The 11603-nt window shown below is 40.3% G+C and overlaps 1 pseudogene; it reads left to right on the top strand.

Moving 5' to 3' along the window:
• Positions 8465-11603, top strand: part of LOC109831210 — a 10009-nt pseudogene continuing 6870 nt past the window's right edge.

Below are 11603 nucleotides of genomic sequence, written 5' to 3'. Positions count from 1 at the left end.
ATTCACCAAAATGCTCAAGGCTTCTGCTCTATCTCTCTGGAAATGCTTAGCCCCTGTCAATGTGGCCATAGGGCGCGTAGATTCTCAATTACTCTCTCTCTCTTGGACGGCATAAACCTGAGAGATGCCAAAAGTACTACTATCGTAGTCATGTCATATGGCTAACTCTCCCTATTATCCACAATCTAGGTACGACCCCTCTTTGTAAGGCGCCGCTCAACTTATCCATATGGATTGCGTCGCAGTTACGGTGTCGAGCATGTCCATTGGCGCCAACTGTTCTTCCCCTATTCTGGATAATTTTGCTAGCCGCTCCCAAATACGGCGGAGTTTTTGATGCTCTTCGTGTCCAAGAACCCGCGTAGTACTCCTCACGGGTCGCACGTGCAGACCGCTTGATGCTCCACTTTGGTCCTTAGCAACCTGTGTCGCCAGCCAATCTAGAATAGTAGGGGCGTCGGCAGAGTAACTCGACAACGTGTGCGTCGGTAATGATGCAATGCGAATGCTCCATGTGCAGCTGGTGAAAGGGATATTAGGCAAGTTGTACACACCTGCGCCGTATCATTCGTTAAGTGTCTTCTAACCATATCTTATCGGGAGGATTTTCGATTGTACGAGTAATCCTCCGTACTTACATTGGTGTGGGAGGGTAATTAAGAATGATTCACCTTGAGAGAAATCTTTGGTGATAGGGGTGGTGTCTCAGAAGTCGGGCAGCGTAGCAACGGACTTTGACACCAATTGACACTGTATTGTATCATGTCTCCAGTTGTAATTGCTTCTCACTCTAACCTCCTACAATGAACACACCTATTTTCCTCCCTGAAACTCGGGTTGTGTGCTGCTCGTCCTACACTCCTGAACCTTGGTGCTCATTCGTATTATCCCTCTTTTTTCTTCATTATATTCTACTCGTGACCTCCTATGCATCGACCACATATCTCGTGCACTCTCCTTAAGGAATGATATAGTAAAAATCCGAATAATTACTACCACATATTCTCTATATTGTTCAACTATACTCGTCCAACCATTTACTTCCCACTCTGCCATCACATCTTCTTGTAACTTACTTCAGGGCTCAGCATCGGCGAGTCACCAACGCGCTCAGAGGTTTGGCGTTTCCCAGGGATGTATGATGCGATTCAGAGACGTCTCTCGCAAAGTGCACATCTAGCTCACAACAACCTCTTGTGCTACCACCTCAGCCGGCTGCTCTCCACGCAACATATCCCTTAGCTCCGCCAGGCACCATGAAGTTAGCAGAATTCATCCACAATGCTGCAGCCTTCTACCCTTTATCACGTAGAGCACGACCCTTACCGACTGTGGCCAGGTTGTTCGTTGTCCTGTCCCGAACCAATGCTGTGTATAGCAACACTAGTATGATGTGTATATTGTTCTCTCCATAATGTATACAATCCTTTGAGTGGTAAGGAGTGTTGCCCGATGTTGGGAAGTATTTTTTTGACGCCTACCAAGACCGGGATGAGATCACGGCTGCGACGCAACGATCTCTGAGAGCGAGATCGGTGGCTCCCACTGGTGGTCGCCAGGATTGTTCGCGGTGAAAGTTGTTTCATTTAAGTCATTACTTTCTCTAAGTACAGTTTTTCGTTACAAAGATTCCGGTCTTTCTATAAGATCTGTACAACAGAAATCCAAAAAGAAATATAAAAATTACAACTTTCCTTATTTGTCGAACGAATCGCGAGATCCTGTTTTGCGGTCTCTCGCTTGTGTGGGTTCTTCGCCTGCGCCGGGGTTAATCCGTGGACCACCGCGCGATCTTGATCCGATCGGATCTACACGGTATAGCGGGTGTTATTTCATGAAGGAAAATAACAGCCGGGGGTACTATTTCACCACGGAAATAATAGCCTGTAGTTATCGAAATCGACCAAGCAAAATCGAGACTCTTCTCGGGATCAAAGGCCAAGCTTTGATCCATTAGATACGGGGGAAAATGATCTAGGTAGACTATGCTTAATAGATAGAGCCTCCACTCTATCTAGCAGGCCTTCCCTTGGGGGCAGATGAAGGTGATCTTGCTATAGCGTTCTGACGCTCTTGTTGTTGCTCTTTTTCTTCTAATATTCTTTCAGGTAATTCGGAGTACCGGAGAGTCGCAGGATGATGGAGTTCTTGCATAGTCGCCGTCACATGAGATTTATTAGAGGCTCCACCGTAGTTTTATATTTTTATCCAGACCTTAGAGTTTATTTTATAGTGTAAAGTCAGTGTGCCTTAGTATGATTTTTAGTTGTTTCTTGTCGAGATGTATTTATTCATTTTGGATATCAGATGTATTTTAGGTTGTTCATTGTGACGTGATTTATTTATGAGATACTTCTTTCTATATCATGTCTATTGTAGTTTTTTCCTTTCTTTTGCATGTTTTGTACCTACACTTTATTTTAATTCTACTAGAGGATATTGTTTTGATTGGTAAAACTTGTTGTTGTACAGTGTGGGTGCATGGCAGGTTTGACACCTCTTGGTTCATCTTGGACTGCAGCTATGTGTGAAAACAGGGGCGTCACACATATTAAGGAGCATTACTTGCAGGATGAGGAGCTAATTGACATCAGAAACAGATTACTCGAAGGCAAGAGAAATGGTATCTAAATTCACCGAGAAGATTCTTTGAGAAAGGCAACCATTTGTGTGTACCAATAGCTGAAGTTTGTAGAGAATTGCTCAATGAAACTCATTAGTAAATGATTTTGGCTCACCTCGAGGAATGAAGATGTATAAAGACCTAAAATTTCACTTTTGATGGAACGTTATGAAATGCAACATTACCAAATATGTGTCCAAATGCTTCATGTGTCAGCAAGTGAAGGCAAAGCACTAGAAAACTACAATCTATTACTACCATTGTTGATACTAGAATGAAAGTGGGGGCACATTATGATAGATTTTGTGAAAGCTTTGCCTAAGAGCTAGAAGCAGAATAATACAATATAGGTGATCATTTTATTGTGTCGCTAAGAGGGCTCATTTCATTCCTTTTTTAGTTAGGTAAACTAAATGAGTAGCGGAGCGTTATATGCAAAAGATAATATGATTTCATAGAGTGCCAGTTTTCATTGTTACAGATCAAGATATTTGATTCTCCTCTCAATTTTGACATAGTTTTTAGGAGAGATTAGACCAAGATTAAAATTCATATTTTGGAGGACTTGCTTCTAGCATGTGTGTTAGATTTTAGAGGTTCATAGAAGACTAGTTGCATATTGTGGAATTCTCTTACAATAATAGTTACCAAGCTAGCATCAAGATGTCATCATTTGAGGAGTTGTATGGGAGAAAATGAAGATCACTATCATGTTGGGGTGAAGTAGAAGAGAGGAAATTGTTAGGTTTTGAACTCGTCTAATTATCCGAAGAAAAGATTAAGATCGTTGGTAAGCATCTCAAGACAGCTCAGGACAAATATCACAGCTAGGCAGATACATGTAGAAGGTCTTTAGAATTTAAAGTTAGAGATTACATTATTCTTAGGATTTCACCGACTTGTGGAGTTATTCACTTTGATACTTATGGGAAGTTGAGTTTGTAGTATATCAGACCTTTTGATATCATTGAACAAGTAGGCATGGTAGCATACAGGTAGCGTTGTCGCTGTCTTTATGAGGTGTACATAATGTATTACATGTATCATAGTTGAACAAGTATGTATTCGATGAGAGTCACATTTTAGATCATTCAGAGTTGACGATCAGAGAAAATTTATCTTACACTTAACATTCGATTTCTATTGTTGACCAAAGGGATAAACACCTGAAGAATATGGTTATTCCCTTAGTCCTTGCACAATGGAATGCATACTCACCTGGTGAAGTTACTTGAAAGCGAGAGGATTCAATAGCGAAGAAGTATTCATATTTGCTGGAGGAACACATCTACCCTATTTGGAAATTTTAAGGGAAAAATTTATTTAGGGGGATAGGATGTAAGGCCCTAGGTTTTTTGATAAAATAATATATTTAATCGAGTAGATTTCTACAAAATATATAATTATTTCTACTTGATATGATCAAATTCTTTAAAGTATAACTTTATTAGAATGAGATTTAAGAATTAGTCATGAATTGGACTAAATAGTAAAGGGGATCTTCATATGTGACCCATAGGGTTATAAGAGTAAAAAATAATAATTAGGATAATTTACAAATAAGTCCATAGCCTATATATATCTCTCTGATTAGGGTTCCTATTCTTTTTTTGAGAACATATATTTTTTGGAATAGGAGTTCTATAGGAGAGGATAGCCAAAGAGAGGAAATTTGTAGTAGGATAAAATAATCTTTATCTTAGACGATGGTTTCTCTAACTTGTATGGAGAATTTCCTCTGGTTTTCTCTCTCAATTATTTTGTTTGGATCTGTTAAAAATCCTAGAATTCATGCTAAAAATTCTTAGGGTTTTTATTGATGTTTTCTCTAATGTTTTAGAGTAGGTTTTATGAGATCTAATAAGGTTTGCCCAAAACACAATCGTTAAAATTCAAAAGTTATAGATTTTCACACTAAACCCTAGTTCTCTTTTTTTGTCAATGTTTGATCTTGGAAACATGATAGAAATATGTTAGCAATAAAATATTTTATTTCTATCATAGTTCATAAGAGTCATGAGATTCGAGCGAAGTGACATCAGACGTCTGATTTGTGATCAGACATCTGATTTATGATTAGAAGTCTAATGCTCCAACAACAGACATCTAAAATGATTTCAGACATTTGGTCGAGCATGGGAAATACCTGAAGTTGATCGATAGAAATAGTTTTTTTATTTTTATACTAAGGCGTCTGGTTTAAATAGGGAGACGTCTGATTTTGTTCCTAGACATTTGGTTCGAGTTTTTAGTTTAGTTTCACAATTAACTCTCTAATGATGTAATTAATAGTCTATATAGACTAATTGAGTATTTTAGCTTTGTTTAAAGAGAGTTTATGATGTAGTAGTAGTCCAATGAGATACGTACATATCACTCGGATAACTCAACACATCTTATATATATATATATATATAAGGTGAACGAACGGTTAAATAAAATCATTATAAGTAGTTTTCTGCTAGAGTTAGTATATTAGGATGATTCACCTAATCTTTGTACACGTAGATTGTTTCAGGTATTTTGTATTGTAATTAACTCAGACTATAATAAAAAGAATACAATTGAAACTAAGTAAAATTTAACTAGGCGAAAGAGCACTAGTATTATGCCTAGGGAAGATGAGGCATAATTCAACTAGGTAGCTGATCCCTAACCTAGACCATTATGATTAGTACTAACAAGGCTGTGTGAGGTTATCATAGGACGTGAATTATAGTGCATAAGATTACATACGCAAATTAAATAACAACGGGATGGATGTTAAGTTATGAGATGAATCACATATTAAGATTTGTTTGTTGACTAGAGGACTCTTATGTGTAGCAATCTTAAGTAGGCAAACTCAATCATTTCATATCCAAATAAGAACGTAAATAATATCTTTAAAAAGTTTTTTATACTTTATACAATCATACATGTGCGTGTGCACATTGCAAATGTATGTGCGTGTGTGTAGGTATATATATTACATGCACGACACAACTTGAGATATCCTATTGAGCTTATGATCATTATAATTTGATTCGTATTTTCTTTCTTATTTAACAGATAGGGTTTTAATTATATTTGTGCAGCTAACCGTTAATTTTTGTAGTTTCCTATATTCCCTTGTTTAGCCCTTATGTCTAACTCTTTTGTGGACTCCTTCAGGTAACAAAGTGATTCAACTTCACGGGACAAAGATTACTTCAATAAGTAGGTTATGTGCAAGTAGATAGAGTCACGTAGTAGTTTATATAAACAATAATAGATTAGTTGTTAACTTTGGCTTGGTAGATATTTATGATTATTCTTAAGATACATTATCTAGATTTAATAGCCATGTTTGAGCCAAGACTTGTATTTAATTTTAAATATTTAAGTTATCGATCTAGTGGATTCAATGTTTGTTATTTAACTATTCTTGTTTATACTTGGTATTTCTTCAATGTTGATATTGCTATGATGAGACATATATCTTTCATGTATATTTGTATTGTCAGTGGTTGTGGACGTACAAAAATTGGTTACATGGAATTTAGAGAACGCTTTATATTTTTTGTTCTATATATATTCTACTTACCAGATCATACACATGTGTTTTTTTGGGGTTTTTTTGGGGGGTGGGGAGGGGTCGTTGACGATTCACGACAGTGCAAGACTCAAATATACAAAGCATCAGGTGAGAATTGCGACGCTTATTGAGGAGTATTTCTCAGAACTATTTTCTTCTTTCACTCCTTCAAAGGAGGTTTTGGCTGAGGTGGGTGATGCTATCTCTTCTAAGCTTTCAGTGGATGATCTCCAGATCATTTCTTAGCCTTTTACAGGTGATGAGGTATGGGGCGCTCTCCGATCTATGGGCCCTTCTAAGGCACCTGACCCAGATGGCTTCCATGCATCCTTTTTCAGTCACAGTGGTCTGTTATTGGCCCAGATATTTCGGCTGCATATTTGAAGATTCTAAATGAGGGCTCGTCTATCAGGTCTTAGAATAAAACCAATGAGGTTCTCATCCCAAAAAAGGATTCACCTTAGACTGTGGCAGATTTTAGACCCATTGGTCTATGTAATGTGGTCTACAAGATTGTTACGAAAACCATTGCTAATAGGCTGAAGCGAGTTCTTAGCGGATTGATCAGATGCTTTCAGAGTGCCTTTATCCCAGGGAGATCAATTCAGGACAATGTCATTGTTTCTTTTGAACTTCTCCACACATTGCAAAAAAGGAGACAAGGTCAGTCTGGCCATATGACACTAAAATTGGATATGAGTAAGGCATATGATAGAGTGGAATGGGGGTTTATTGACAAGGCCCTTCTGGTCATGGGATTTCCAGATCATTGGAGGCATCTCATCTTGGATTGTATCTCTACTTCCTCACTCTCTTTCTGCCTTAATGAGCAGATTGTGTACCAAGTCACTCATACTCGTGGTCTACGATAAGGATGCCCACTATCTTCATATTTTTTCTTCTCTACACGGAAGCTCTCTCGGCACTGATCATCAGACAGGAGGAGAACAGGTGCATCAGAGGGTTATCTTGTTCCCAGTCGGGCCAATGATTTCTCACTTCTTCTTTACAAATGACTCTTTGGTTTTTATTCAAGCTTCCCAGGTTGCTGCACAGACTGTCCAGAGTACTCTGCTACTATATGAGGCTACAACCTGTCAGAAAGTTAACTTTCAGAAGTCTGCCATCACCTTTAGCCCCTGTGTAGATGAAGATACTAGGGCCTCTATTTTCTCTGTCTTGGGGTTTGATAGGGCCCAGTCACATGATCAGTACTTAGGCCTCCCTTCGATGGTTGGAAGAAGTTGTCGTCAGACTTTTGCTTCAATCATAGACTCAGTTTAGAAAAGAGTCCAAGCTTGGAGGAATGCTCTTTTCTCACCTGGGAGGTGAGAGGTTATGGTGAAATCTATTTTGCAGGCGATCTCATGCTATGTGATGAGTATCTTTCACATTCCAATTTCTTTGTGTAGGGAGATTGAGTCTATCATTATGAGATTCTGGTGGGGATCAACTTCTGGTGAGAGAAAGATTCACTAAGTTAGGTGGCAGAAGGTGTGTCGTGCAAAGTCAGTGGGTGGTCTAGACTTTAGAGATCTATAGATGTTTAATCAGGCATTGGTGGCTAAGCAGACATGGAGAATCAATCAAGACCCTTCTTCTCTGGCTAGTAGGGTTTTGAAGGGGAAGTATTTCAGGGGCTCAGACTTCCTTTCAGCTGGTGTCGGCCCTGGCTGCTCTTATTTATGGAGAAATATTATATGGGGGAGAGAGCTCCTGGCTCGAGGTCTGAGATGGAGGATAGGTGATGGCCATAGTATCTCTATCAGTACTGACCCATGGATCCCAAGACCCTTTTCTTTCAGGCCAATCACTTCTCCGATCGACCCTTCCAGAAGGGTGACTGAGCTGATCCCTACTTCGAGTACTTAGAATCATGAGTTGATTCCTACCTCTTTTTGGCAGGTAGATCGGGAGGATATTTCATTTATCCCACTGCCTCCTTCTCCTGTCCCTGACAGACTCATTTGGCATTATGATGAGAAGTGGTGCTACACAATCAAGAATGGCTACCAACTTCTTCGCCACACTATGCCTGAAGCTGTTTCCACCTTGGATTCTAAGGTAGCGAAGTGGTGGTCCTTGATCTGGCATGCAAAGATCCTACCGAAGATTAGAGTGTTCCTTTGGCGTCTGTTCTATGATGCTCTCCCCACCTTACCCCTAGTTGTCTCCTTTGCTCTGCTGCCTTTGAGACCGTCCTTCATATCTTCATCTTCTGCTCCTTTGCTCGTTTAGTGTGGGAGTCCTTAGATCTTTGAGAAGTGATTAATGATTTTCGAGGCATGTCTTGTGGTGATTTCCTTTTCCATCTCACCTTTGTTTGCCCTGGGGACTCTCTGGCTTTGGCTTTCACAACCATGTGGTTTATATGGGGGGAAAGGAATATGCACTCTCATGGTGGTGGTGTTAGAGAGACCTCGATCTTGGTGACTCGGATTCTCTGTTTTGTGGAGAAAGGGGATAGAGTTAGAGGTCTCTCCTGTGACATTGTCATCCTTTCCAAATGGCCTTCTGCTTGGTATCCCCGTGCTCCTGGTTTGCTGAAGCTCAACACAGATGTTGTTCCTCTGGAAGAAGATATTATTGGTTTGAGAGATGTTATTCGGGATCACCATGGACATGTGATTGGTTGCTACTCTCTGGGGATCACGGGTCCTATGTCTGTGGATCATGCAGAGGTGTTGGTTGTCCTGGAAGGCATTCGCCTTGCTCAGCGTATGAACTGGAGGATTTCAGTGGTGGAAATTGACTCTCTAAGGTTGTCTCCTTGGTGGACTCTCCTTCTCCTTTTGCTTCCTTGACTCCTATTGCAGATGGAGTTCACGCTGGTCGGACTATTACTAGCTGCTCTAAAGTTTCTTATGTAAGGCGCACTTGTAATGGTGTTGCTCATTCCCTAGCTAAGTCAGTTGACTGTTTGTCATCTTGTTTTTTTGTTTGTTTATGTCTCTTTGTTTTTGAGACAGAGTGTTGTTGGGAACTAGACTGGTTAGGTTACCCTACCTGCCTTTTCAAAATAAATATATATACATTTGACACGGATCCATTCATTCGTTGGCGGCTTGGAGGAGCTGCCATTCATTGGTTGTTGAGGATGTTTGCCTCTCATGTTCTTTAGATCCGCATTATAGCGGATTCCGTCAGTTGACTCCATTGCCTTTGCGAGTTGCTACGCCAGGCGTTGACGTCGCCTCTGGCGGGCTCTCTTTGAGAGAGTCACCACGCCCTCAGCGACGGAGGAATCGGCAATAACAGATTTGACCTGATTGGAGGTCGGCGGAGCTTCACCCGACGCGACTTTGGCGTCAATTGGGGTGAGATCTTCGTCGGTATTTTGCACTTCTTCATATCAACGAACTTTTCTCCGGGAGGAGAACTTCTTAGGCTTGCAAGGGGAGGTGGATCCGGACGAGAATGACAGATACTCCTCGAACTTTTGTTGGTCGAATTCATACTCGACCTCCTCCTCGACCGTGTTTTCGTCAAAAGTTGGTTTTGTTATGGAATTCATTATATCTTCGATCGATTACAACAAATTCAAAAGAGATAGTCTTTTTATAAGTCCGTCGTCGTTTGACCCTCCATCGAGCCATGTGAAAAGTTCTATTCATTCAAAACCGTTAAAATTGATACGAGTGGATGAAGGGTCAAACGACGACGGGTTCATCCCAAACTTGGTGTGTTGGGGTTTTAGAATATGTAGATCAAGTTCAACGAAGCGGATCATCCTAAATGTAGCTCAATCATGTGATTTTAGAGGCGTCAAGGATAAAATCCCTTCCTATGACAAGGATATATATACACACACACACAAAGCATTTTCTTGTATTGTAGTCAGGAGTCTCGTATCTCATTTTAGAAGTACTATCCATCTTGTAGGGTCAAATAGAGCAAAAATTGTAGCAGACTTGGCTGTATCCTTGAAGAGCTGACTATTCAACTCAAATAAAAAGCAGGTAAAGGTGATGCTCATCACTCGCTTATCGTAAACAGGCTTCCTTCTCACTAGCCCCACGTTTTTTTAACAAAATTAAATTGCAAATAAAAGAGCAATAGACGTGTAGGTTATTTGATAAAAATGCTTATAGACACACCTCGGCCACACCACCAGCCCACACTCCTCACCTGCTACAGTGCAGTGGGCCCCACTTGAAAATTTTCAAAAAAAATTTCAAGTGGGCCCCTGCCACGCTAGCAGGTGAGCAGGGATGTGCGCTGGTGGTTGCTGGCCGTAGGTTGTGCCTGTAGCATCCTTCATTAGATATTAGTCCCTTATATAATCTCAGCTTCATAATTTCAGATTGGCCCCACATCATTTGATTGCTACTATGTGCCTCTACTGAGTCTACTCCTATGGCCATTTACAAATTAGTCCCTCTATTACATAATCCGTCCATTCTTTTTAACCATGCCTGTATTAGTGCTTAATTGTGGATGAATAATTACCAAACAATCATCATTTAAAAAAATTGTGGAAGATAAATGTTTAGATGGGTTTGAGTTTTATTGAAACGAATTGGGGTGTGTACACATGTACGAGTTAAACTAATATGGTTTTGGTTTAATAGTAAAAGGAGGTATTAACTAGCATTCAACTCACGGCCAATTAAAGTTGGAAGAAACATTCTCCAATTCATACAGTTGTTAACCATGAAAACCACTTTCAGAAGACTTATATATGTTACGGGTCCTAACAGCAATTTCAGTGCCTTAAAGACTAGTATAAAAAAATAGAAAATATCTGAGGGATTAAAACGGAAATATTCCAAAACTATATGTCCTACCCTCTTGGAAAATAAGGACAAACTGCACTTAAGCAGCTTATTGTTTATCCAATATTGCACGTAAGTATTCTCAACCGTAAATGGCTTCCTTTAAACATCCTAAAGTTTCTGAAACTTGCAAAGGCATCAAAATACGACTTTTAGAAACCTTAAGGCCTCGTTTGGCAAAGGGATAAGGAAGAGGAATTAAGGAGAAGGGTTAACTTAGTTAACCCATCACGAAGGGTTAAAAATATTCTTATTCCGTTTGGATTCGATAGTTAAGATAAGAGGTTAATTCTTTTGTGTTTGGCAAATGAATAATGGGGCAAGGAGATTAATCTAACTGGGGGTTTACAAGAAAATAATCCTACACTATAGAAAAGCAAACTGCCAGGAGATGTGAGGTTCAATTAATTAATTAATTAGCTCCAATGATCTCCGGAGCTTAGGAAGCCGGCGGTAGAGAGGCATCTGGCCCCCTTCGAACCCCTTGCGCACCCCAGGCCCTAACCTCGACGTCTGCCCCCTCATCCCGAATCCGCAGTTGTTCCCCTGCCCGACCACGATGCCACGTCCCTTCCTCTTGGCCTTCCTCTTCGACCCCGGCTGCAGCCCGAGGTTGTCGAGCCTGAACCTGGCAGCGGGAACAACCGGA

Source organism: Asparagus officinalis, chromosome 2 (genome assembly GCF_001876935.1).
Source record: "Asparagus officinalis chromosome 2, Aspof.V1, whole genome shotgun sequence".
Taxonomy (NCBI): domain Eukaryota; kingdom Viridiplantae; phylum Streptophyta; class Magnoliopsida; order Asparagales; family Asparagaceae; genus Asparagus; species Asparagus officinalis.
This window is presented reverse-complemented; position numbering and strand designations above follow the sequence as displayed.